We start from the raw sequence: 12,024 nt of genomic DNA on the forward strand, positions 1-12,024 counted from the left end.
TGTTTGGCCTATTGCTTTACAATATTTGGAATAAAAATTTAATTTCATATAATTTTCTGTGACATTGTTTAGAAATAGACCATTTGTATGTGTCAGAATGAAATGCAAATCACCCCTTTAGCAAACGAAAGTGTGATTTCTGACTGATATTTTGTAAGGCCTGATTGTTATGATTGCTACCCAGTTGTATATCCTCGCCTTCCTCCAGAAGAAAATGTAATGGAAAACGTAACCCTAACAATTACATACAGATGGCACCATCCGCATGATTTCAGCTCTGTGTGATGGCTTATGTTTCTCTAGTACAACTGGTGTAAATTAAATTGTAGTCATCTTCTGCACATGTATTATATTGTATCTTCACCAGCACTAAGAGCAAGAACTGCACATCTGCTGGGTGAGAGGACGTGTTGGCAATATTCTGTTTATTTGGCTATTGCACATTGCTAGTGCCAGTGAGAACCCAGGGATCTAGCTGAATTTGTTGGAAACCATATTACACTTCTCAGATCACCCCATCCACAATTTATTGTCTTCTCACTGTGACAGAGTGGGCTGTGGTGTAAGTTTTTCTTCATCTTCTTGCATGCTGTAAGCAGCAGCCATTTCCAACTGGAGTTATGGGATCTGTTAGGGGATCTGGATGTTCAGGGGGAGAAGGAGTGGGTCTGAAAGAGGAGGAGGTGAGGAGGGGAGACTTTACCCACACTTGAAAATCAGTACTCTTCTTTTTTTCTTTCTCTTTCACAGACTCTTAAATAGGCTTCTGCGAAGAAAACAGAAAAGGCCTCATAGTTCATTCAGGCCACCATCCTTCAGAGCTGCAATTAATGTAAGTTGATAAACAGTACCCTTGTGCTTCAGTTCTTAACCACTGTCAGCAAACATGGGCACCCACAAACCCCCCGGGCTGGGCGATGCAGGTGTGAGCTCTGCCCAGCCTCAGAGCTGGCTGCAGCCCAGGCAGTGTGGCTGCCTGCCCACAGAGCCACACAGGCCTGGGGAGCTCTCCTCTGCCTGCACCTGTCTGTGCAAACCTACCCTGAAATTGATGTTGCTCCCTGGGCTGGAATTGTCTTTCTGTTTTATATTTCATGCTGCACTGGCTGTAGGAGAGTGCAGTGCGGCGCCGGGGTGCCTTAACTGCAGTTGGGATGCAGCTGATAGCTGTAATATGTACTGCACTTGCCAGATGCAGTGCTGCTGTCGTTGCCCCTGTTTAAATCTGGCATAATTCTGCAACTTTAGTGGACTTAGTCTTGATTTAAGCTGAGGTAAGTGAGAACATCTTTTAGAGGCAATATAAAATGATTTAGGGGCTTGTCAGAAGAGTCAAAACATTAGCAATAGGCCCTTACCTGCTTTATTCATTGGCATTCCCAGGGCTCTTGCTGCAGTGATTCAGCTAATTAAAATTCCTTTTACCTACATTTTCCTTTACAGCTTCAGGTGGCTATAAGAACTTTCATTTCATGTCCCAAACCATTATAATGTGTAAAACAGATGCTGTGTTCCACTCTGCGGTGGCAGCATTTCAACGGTAGATCAAATGATCCTCCTGCATAATATCTATTACTGGCTTGTGCCACTAAGATTGCAGAGAGATTTTTAATCAAATGTCTAAAAAGAATGTGAATTTTTCAGTTGTGAAGTCTCTGTGAAGTACAAAGCACTGCTTTTATTTTATCTTACCTTCTTTCCATTCCCTGTGTGTGCCGTGCGTGTGTTTGTGTGTATATATGAACAGATTAAATTAGGAGTTCTTTCTGAATATCTAGCCAGTTGATTCATGCATGAAATACAGACAATACCAAACATGTGAGTCGTTAGTTACTGTGAGATTACGGGCCCAATCTTATTCCCAGGGAAGTCAGTTTAAAGCAGGGTCTACGTCCTTAATGTTTTCTACAGAGAAGCCTGAGACAGTAACCTTAGGAGAATGAAATGTGAAACCCCCATGGCAATTTAAGTAGGGCCACAGTTGAAAAGCAATGAGAACAGGTTCCCTTTGTACTTCTCTGATCTGCACTTGGCATCCCTTGGGGCAAATTGGGAGAGTTTCAGCCTTCAATGTCTACACAATCCCTCATTTTTCAGGAGCAAAGAGGCTTGTTACAGAAGAATGCTTTCTGTTTCTTGTAAGCCTAGAGTGGAAGGAGATCACTGATTAAAGCAGAGGCTTTTGATTAAATGATGAGGCTACTTTCAGTGATTAAACAAAAAAAAAAGGTATTTTGGGGCCCGCTTTCTGCTGAAGCTAAAATAGCCATCTATTGAAGCACACAGGAGAAAGCAAGCTGCCCAGTGGTCATTTGGAGGTTGGGAAGGTGCAGAGCAAGGAAGGGGAAATAGCAATTTTGGGATTATGCTAGTATTCATCTGTAATTGGATCACTGTTTGTTTTTGTTTCTTGAGATGCTGTCACAGACATGTATTGTATTTATCTTGGTAACTCAAGACACACAATGCTCTGTCACTCATCGCAGATAAAAGGCTTCAGTGTCCTCAGATAATTATGGAAATTTTATTAGCTACAATGAGACAATCATAAAAGGTATCAGGGCTTTGATTTCATCTTTTGGACGTGAGCCTATTTTTTAGTCCCTATTTTCCATTTATTTGGACAATTTTTAAAGCACTGTTAATCTTTTAAGTCAGTCAAACTACCCATTGCTTTGAAGCTTTTACCTGCGTTCCCAAGACAAGCATTTGTAATGATAATACGTGGCATTACAACACACCCACTGCAGTGAAATGATTCAGTGGCAGGCCAGGACCAAAATTTTGTATTCCTTCATCTTTGTCAGTCCACGCAGTCACAGCCAGTCTGTTTATCCGGGGCTCTGGTTTATGTGCAACTCTGCTTTGCTTTGCATCTGCGTTCCCAGGTCTGTGCAGCTCCTATAAAAACGTGGAAAAGGCTGGTCTGTTCGAATCTGTTTCTATGTATTTCACAGAGTTGCTATGCTTGCATTTTTTAGTGTTTACATGCTGCAGTCATGTAAAAAGCACAAGGTTATGTGGAAAAGGGCAGGGCTTGCTTCAAATTATCATTGAAAGAAATAAAAAAAAAAAAAAATGCAGAGAAATGTCAGGAGATCTTGATGAACATGTTTCTGCGGGAACTGGAAAAGAGACCAAGCCACAAAATTAGGAACTAGATCCAGATTCCATATCCTTCAGCCTCACCCCTAAGGGAATGAAAAATTCAAAACTGAAATACCACAAGTTTGGATTAAGTTTTTATTTGAACCTCTCTCTCCGTAGTCTGGTTACACTGACAGTCTCTTAATAAAGGTTAGTGTGAGCTATGGCCATACCTGATTGTTATACCTGACCACACGCAATCATATGATGCATAAGTGCAATTTCTTCCTAATTTTTTTCCAGGATTTTAATGCAATGGTGGAAGCTGGCAGTCCTGCTAAATATTACTGAGCTGCCTACAAATATTGCAAGATGTTTCCTGCTTTTAAATGAAGTCTGAAAAAATCAGAGAACTTGTTTCCACTCTGGCCCTTATACTGAGAAAACGTAAATTACTGGCTGAAAGAGATGGGTAAACATGTCAACCTTTGCACTTAAGGGTTTTTTAGTTTGAAACGTGAATTTGATTCCAAACCAAGCCAACCACAAGATAATACCAGAAACTGCATTTAACTAAATAATTGAACCCTTTATTCCTGCTATTGGGATTTCTGTAGTGATTAATATTCATGTCAGAAACTTGTGATATGTCTTTTTATTTCTAAATATCACTATGATGTTATGTGAAAGCAAGTCGTAACACACCTTTCTGGGGTAACACAGTATCTCCCCTTCTTTCCTGTGCATCAGTACTGAAGATAAAATACTTCTTTTAAATGTAAGAGACACTTTAATATGGTTACAATAATTGAATTAAATAGATATTCAGTGGCAATATATTCTGCCTGCCTTGAGTTGGCGAGAAGCACATGCACCATACAATAAAATGTGTTTATGCCAGAAGCATTTGTTTATGATACAGCGCCAGTTACCTGTTGTGTTTTAAGCAGTGTGATTAAAGCAGAGTGATATAAACTTTCTTGCCCTTCAGTGTTCTTGCAAGTAAAATTTTACTCCCTCTGAGTGCTTAGAATTTTTGCTAGGTCACCTTTTAACTGTGACTTTCAAGAGCTATAGTCATTTAATTTATTATATAAAACTGTGCTAATTATTTTCACATTCAGAACATCTCTTCCCAGTTTTCCTCTTCTGGCAGAACTCCCCTGATACAATCAAGCTGGTACATCGATTTAACTATATGATGATGACGGGAAGGCAGAGCTGCATTTATTGTTGTAAAGGCAGCCAAGATGTAAAGGCTGAGATAAAAGGAGTCATGCAGAAGGATGCGTTTACATCAGCCTGAATCTGGCATTCTGCCTTGTAGGGTTTTCTCACTCCTTTTGCATATTGGTACCTGCTTGTCTCTCTATTATCTTTAAGTCAGAAGTGTCGTGTCACTGTTCTGCTGTCAGCTCAGCTGTGATGAACGATTGCTTTCTTTCTGTAAAGGGATTGCTTTCTTTCTGTAAAGAGAAAGTAACTGCCAAACAGGCTCATTACATATTTCAGACAAATAAATAAGAAAGAGAACATTTTGATCAGAACTAGGTGGTGGTTGCTGCACAAGTTCAGTTGCCTCAACCATACCTAGTCTCAAGCATTGGCTTTCAGTGACTACCAGTTATTTCTACCTAAAATATGAATCCTAGTTCCTTACCTTAACAGAGGTCAACGAGTTTATTGATTTGGCCTAGAAATATTTTAGCCTTTGAGGAGAAAGTCTCACAATATTTTTGCTCTGTTCAAACTCTTCATTGAATTTAAAGGGACTGCATCATCTAGCAGATAAGTGATATTTAGGTAAGGTTGACCTGTTTTATGTAACACTACCTTCTCTTCATTTGTCTGCCTCAAGAGCAGGAATACAGAACTGTTAGTGCATTGGACCAGGAGTAATTGAATTGTGAAGCATGTGAAGTTCCTCATTATCTTCAGCCTCTTTCTCTGGTTTGCCTGTGTTTCAACAGGACTCCTACTACTATATAGAAACTGCCATCATAATGAAAAACAATCAGGATTTTAAATGACTTTTTTTTTTTTTTTTTTTTTTTAGTGATGTATCTTGTGGTGTTGTATTCATTTGGAGTTGGCAGAAGTACTCAGCAGACATAGACATGTCATTGGACTGTTGTGCTTAGAGGTTCCCTCAGACAGAACATGAGGGATGGAGGCTGTAGGCTCTGTGCAGCAAGATCCCGCTTGGGTTTGGCTGGGTGAAGCACCAAAGCACCTAATTAAGCTCATGAGAACCATATAGATGATAAGGGGCTTGTGATGCCAGAAATGGCTGTTTGGGAAAGGCTGGCTCCTGCCTGCCAAGGCTGCATCCAACCATTGACCTGCATGTCACCCACCAGAAACTTCCCCTCCTTTGCAGACCGTCAGCTCTGCCATGAGTCCTTCTGGTGGCACCAGTCCCTGCCTTCTCCCTCGAGCCAGGGCCGGCATGTGGGGAGCTGGGCTTTGGCTTGGCAGCGGCAGGCAGGGAGGCGGCGAGGTGCGGTAAGCCGGGTGTGGGCAGGATGGGGCGGCCGGAGGGAAAACACCCCAGAGAGGATCAAGGAAGACAGGGTCGCTCCCCGTAGCAGCAGCCAAGAGAGAAGAGCAAGGTCCGGTTGGTGGGGCACAGGAAGGGAAACGGCTGAAGGTGTTCGGAGAGTTAAGTCATCACAGCTGCCTTTTTCCATCCGCTTTTGTTTTGCCTCTTCTGAATTCCGACACCTACACAATACTCTGTCTTTTAAAAACAATGTTGGAGTTCCCGACATTGAACTCTGCAAACAAGTGTGTTCTCAATTAAGTGAAGAACTTCTCCTGCCCCCCCTCGCTTGATACGAGTGCTTGGCTCAGATGTGCTGGCCTCTAGAGGAATCACACGAGCACATTTTTCAGAAGGTTTCCCCCTCCCAAAATCCTATCGAATGGCTGTTTCTTATAAACCAATGGAGGTAATTTCATGGCTTTTCCCTTTCATGGCCACCCACCTCCTCTTCCCAGCTAGCTTTGATACAAAAAGACAAATCCTTTCCCATTCACATCAAAAGCAGGAGGGTCGCTCTGTGTCACCTACCCTGGGATTTTGACTCAAGCTATTCGGAAAAAAAAAGCTGGAAAGAGCAGCTTGGTTTTAACTCAACCGCAGTGTGTGTCACCGAGAGTTTTCAGGGTCACTGACAGATCAGTTTCATAGACCAAACAGATAAATAGGCACAAGTTATTCTTTATTATTATTGTTTATAATTTGTTCATGCCATAAGTGTGCTGAGTGTACTACAGAGGATACGAGCCCTTCCCCAGGGAACATACGGTCTAAGTTAGCCATATGTTTTGTATATTTTCAATGTGTATTCAAGCACCTCCAGCACTGGGTAGGCACTTTTAAAAACAAATTTAAAGTAATAACAATAACATGCTGAGTGATAACAACAGGCATGGGGGTGAGAGGAGGACGAGGGTTACAAAAATAAAGATCATGTGAATTGTTTTCTTTATGTCACACACGAGGCTTGGGATTTCTCTGTTTTTCTTTGAATGCTTTTGTCATTCCTTTCTCTTTGGCAACAGAAGATGACAGACTTCAGAGGCTGAGGAATTGCTGCTGGAGAAATGAGGCAGAGGAAAGGGGCTGATCCCCCCCTTAGTACCTGAGAACCTCTGGGGCTGTTAGGGAGAAGCGTTGCTGCCCGCTAAGGGACTGACTATTAGTCCCTTAGTGGGAAGGGGAAAGAAGAAAATCTGTCCCAGCTGACCAAAATCTCTGCCACCACCTCTGGTGTATGAGGTTGTCCCTAGTACAAGGCATAACACTGATTTTCTTAGGCTAAATCCTGAAAGACCTTTCTTAATTCTTATTTCAGCTGTCTCTAATGGTAGTGGGAGTTTGTGAATTCAAGAGCAAAAAGTGAGTGAGGTTCCCAGGACTCAGCCCTTAGAGAATGAGATTTGTGGTTGTAGTTTAGTTCTTGTTCTCATGTTAGCTCTCATGCACCCAGAGCCTTTCAGTGCAACTAGTCAGTGGGCTCCTCAGTGCTTGGAGCAATCACTGCCAGCAGCCGGCATTTCTGTAACACTTCAGCCCCAAAAAACTGCTTGAGCTTCCTGTTCTGAATAGGCTGGTTTCTATTAGATCTGTGCCTGAGCATCCTTTCTGGTGCATCATATTGGAACCTCCCAGTTGTTACTGTTTGCTCATTAATTTGTTGGAAACTTGCTGAAGGGAAACCACAGTAGGGTTGCTGTCACACTCGGGACTTCAGGTGATGTCTCGAGTATTACACGGCAAACAGGTTTCTAAAATTCAGCAGTGGACCTAATTTTGGTCTGTAGCAAAGAAGTTGACTTCTGAGAGTTGTTTCAGATTCAAGGCAGTGCTTCTGATATCCCAGTTTACAGTGCCTGAAAGCTCCCTGTTCCAGGGAGAATCCAAGGATCTGTAGGCTCTGCCACCCCGTGTTTGTTGTACATGGGGTCAAGAGGCTCTTAAGAGCTGCCTGCAAATTGGGGATATTCTGGGGAGCACGAATCTGCTGCACACCACCCTCTGTCCCCACAAAGGCAGAGGGGAAAGCCCCAGATAAGCACATATTTGTGCTTACATTGGCACTTGCCCCGGTTGCTGGCACAGCTCGGGGTTATTGTACTGCCTGTTGGGGTTTGGGAGAACCTGGAGGTAGTTGGACTCGCAGTAGCAATCTTTGGCCCTTGTCTCGAGAAGCGAGCTGTAAACCCATTATTCCTAAATCCAGAGAAAGGAACGGTTTGGCTAAACTTATGAATATGGCCTCCTCGGCATTGTCGATGCCTCTTATAGCAGCCCTACAGCAAGGCTTTCATTAGCACCAGCACCTTTTCGCCTGTGTTTCATGTCCTGCAAATCCCTTCCACTAAATCCCTTCTACTCCACCGTCATTCTACCGCCGCGTTGCCCATGCCAAGCTATGTGCCCGCTGGGAGACGTGGTCTGTACATGCTTTTGTTTCCAGTTAAGCCCTCTTCTTTCCTGGTAAGCATTTGAGAAATGCTGTGGCCTGTAGAGATAGAACAGATTTTGCATTTTCTCCATTGTGTGAGTTGTAAGTTAGTTGTTAATAAAGCCAATTCCTTTATCAGATGCTGTTTGCGAAAATATGTTACACATGCTGGAACTAATTTTTCAGCAGTTATTTGCTTCATGTGGGGATTACAATAGGCTGGGTTTCATCCGATAACTTTTGCAGCTTATTAGATGTGAATTTACTAGCTGTGAACAGTTGAATAATACGGAGCTCACAGAAAAAACGAGCTCCACCATCCACAGTACACCGAGCTTTCTAAATTAGCCCTGGCCAAAGTTCGTATTTCACAATCCACTAAATAGCTTTCTTATGGATCATAAGATGAACATATACTGAGTGATGCAACCGAGTTTATAATATCTTCAGTATAAGGTGAACACTTTCTAACAGATCATGACATTATCAAAGTGCTATTTGAAATTAGCTCCATATGCTGTAGCAAGGCTGTAAGATTTCACCCAGAATTTCATTTTCAAATGTTTTTCATTCAAGTTCACTGAGGGTAAATTGGAAACACTTGGGTATATCCCACTTACGGATCTGTTAAGACCCACTTAATTTTAACATGTGGGTGTGTGGAGAGAGAGGCAGGAGAGGAAAAGTGTAGGATGGGGTGAGTGGGAATAACTCTATCTACTGATGTCTTCTGAAAAGCCGGACAGCGTGTATTTGCTAACACTTGCACGAGTGCTGCTGTGCAATCCATACTCTCTAGTTCCAGGGCTTTTTGAGAAAGGTGAGATCTTCTCGTGGAGAGGCTGGGAGCCAGCCTTTGGTCTCTGCTGGGTTGTGGCAGGGGGTTAAGCGAAGGAGTTCACTCTGAGCTCCGCCACGGTTCAGGAGCCAGTTGGCAGAGGCCACCGGAGAAGAGCCAACGTAGAAATACGCTGGGTCTGTGCTGTTGCTGGCAGGGCTCCTGGCTGGGTTTAAGCCTGCCTTGCCAAGCAGAGGTCTGCTCAGGAGGGCTTGCGAGCAGTGTGGGGAACTGCTCACTTCACCTTATCGGGCTCTGCAAGAATCATAGAATCGTGTAAGAGAAACGTGGTGGGGTTTTGGTGTTTGCTGGGCAGTAAGTGCATCAGAAGTTCTAACTGGCTTTAAATTATTTATTCTCTTTTAAAGATCCTTTATGAAGAGGATGTTGCATTGAGGAATTCATGTTTCTTCCCTCAGCAGCTTGAGCTGGGTATGGGTTCAGGCTATAATATTTAATTATGGACAGAAGGACTAAGTATTATTAGCATGAAGTGTCTCATTACCCTTCTAGTCCTATTAAATATACCCATCTTCAGTGGTGCTGATAGTATTTTTGTAGGTTAACTAATTTCCCAAAAATCTGGGTTTTCATCACATTATTTCTAGCCGATTTTCTGTCCTAGACAAGATATTCTCCTAAGGGGAAAATGTAGAAGAGAGCTATCGAAGGCATAATCTAGCTGTTTTAGGGAAGCACCAGGAAATGCTGTGCAACAGCTATTGCAGTTCCAACAGCACATCAACTGGCAGAAACAAGAATGTCAGGGGAGTTGATTGCATAGCTTATCCATGTCTAGAAGGATATGGTTTTCATTTCGAAAATGCTATTCATCTAAAATCTGAAATTCTCATACCCACAGCATGAGTGTTTCTGAGTTTCGCATCAGAGCCTGGAGTTAAACACACGTGTGCACCTTTACATCTGGTGCTTTTATGAATCATTTTGAGGAACTGTTACTAAGCAGCAGCAGCTATAGCGGGGCTCCATTTTATAAAGAGGAAGGGCTGTGTTACTCATTTTGTTTCCAAAAAATTCATTTGTTTTGCATTCCCAGAAGGTACTTTTATTCTCCCAGAAAGGTCAAGCAGAAACATTGATGTAAGTCCTGTTTATGGCAATCTTGTTAGATTTCCAGCAATTGCAATGGAACATATTTATAACAAGTATGTTTCCCTCTAGGGTGATACCATTAGTCAAAATATGCTTTCTCATATTTCCACTACATAAACACAAATACCTTTCAAGATTCAAACTTACTGGTCTTGAGGATTCCCACAGCCACATCTCATTAGTGGTTCAGAAGGCCGTGCTAGCCATGGTTTCAATTTGGGATGAAAAGGTTTTGTTAGGAGAAATAACTTCAACCAAACTAGAAGGTTGAAAAACAGGATAATATTCCATGTGTGGGCTGTTGTCCCGAGCAAAACAGCAACCCTGAGAAGTCTGATACTTTAAAACATACAACTCGTGATTCAACGTGCTACGGATCCAGCCAGGTTTGATGCTTCAGTCTGTTATGATATTGTGCCATTTCCACCGCATTTAGCATCTCACAAACTTATGCTCAATGCACTGGTAATGTATCTGTCATCCCTGGTGCAGCGTAGCCACTGACTCTGTGTTTGGTTCTCTAGAAGCATTCCTAAATATGTTGGTTTCTTAGCAGAAACTGTAAAGAAGCAAACTTTCCATAGATACTACAGGAACAGATTTGACAAATATAACCCAAACTGCATTACTGGGAAGACTGCAGAGTTTCTGATTAACATAGCCATGATGACGAATGAGCTCTGTGTCCCTGCTTGCATTTCATTTCTTCATTCACAAGACTTTTGTTGAAATAATGTGACAGCATTAATCTAGAGAGTGTCCAGATAGAGGCAAATACCAATTAAGATGAAATGAAATTTTAGATCTCAACATAATAATCAACTGAGTATGAGCTAATTATTGAAAGAAAAGCAACAGGCTCTTAGCCTCCTGTGAAGTCTCAGGAGGATTTGTCTACAGTGTGTTTCAGCTGTCTTCTTGCACATTCATCTCAGTCTGAATAGAGCCGGATAGAGACACAGAAACTGTTTTGGTAAGAATTTCAGAAACAGGACACCTTGAATGCTACTTTTAAGTCAATCTCATTGATATACATGGAACAAAAGTGATTAAGACTTGGAAGTGCAAAAATGAGTTTGCTTCCTGCTGCTGCAGTTGAAGTGCAGCTGTTTGAAATGCAGACCCCCTTCTCAGGGTCTATCACCAAGTTCATTAACTATTTGGCAGCAACAGTGCTAGCTGATCTTCGTGTCCTAGGATTGAAGCGAGTTGAAACACAATTTCAGGATGAAGTTCCAAGGAATAGCATTAAGGGCGTTGTTATGTATCACTATGTTAAAAACACTAACTATAATTCAACAGGAAAAAACTGGCAAAATACTGCCTACTTCAGTCTGCCAATATTTATAAGCACTCCTGGGGCTCATCGGCATTACAAGAGAAGAGTGAATCTAGTGGTTATGTTATGTTCTGAAAAATTTGGGCCAAAACTTGTTTTTCACACAGCATTTCAAGAAAATTATTTTGTTTTTCCCACAGATTATAATGGACAATTGACAATAAATTGCATTTTTCTCAGGGTCATCAGCCATAATTCACAACATCCATTACATCCGTAGCAGTCAGAATCGAGACTAGGCAGAGCTTGCATAAGGCAAGAGAAAAATTATTTGGATGGTCAACAGCAGGCTTAACCGCTACACTTGTTTTTTGTACACTGAAGACAGAAGGTGGTAATTGTAGGTATTTTCTCATGTCCTGTTTTTAGATGGAATAGATTTGGAGATTAATGATAGGGTGAAGAGGTCATTTGACCCTGATACAGCTTTATTGCTTTCATAAAGCTGCAGCAGGACTCAGTTGTGTCCCAGTGAACAGAAGTTGCTTGTAACTTTGGGTTGTATGCCAGTGTAGAGGAGAGAAATAGTCTGCCAGGAATTAAGACCTGAGTTTGAAAATGAGCTGCAGTGCAAGCAGACTTTCACCAGCACTTTGCCAGTTGAAAAAAAACAGGAATAAAACAATGTGGATAATGTGGTCTTTCCTTTTGATTGCTTCGACGACATCTCATCA

Source organism: Aythya fuligula, chromosome 13 (genome assembly GCF_009819795.1).
Source record: "Aythya fuligula isolate bAytFul2 chromosome 13, bAytFul2.pri, whole genome shotgun sequence".
Taxonomy (NCBI): Eukaryota; Metazoa; Chordata; class Aves; order Anseriformes; family Anatidae; genus Aythya; species Aythya fuligula.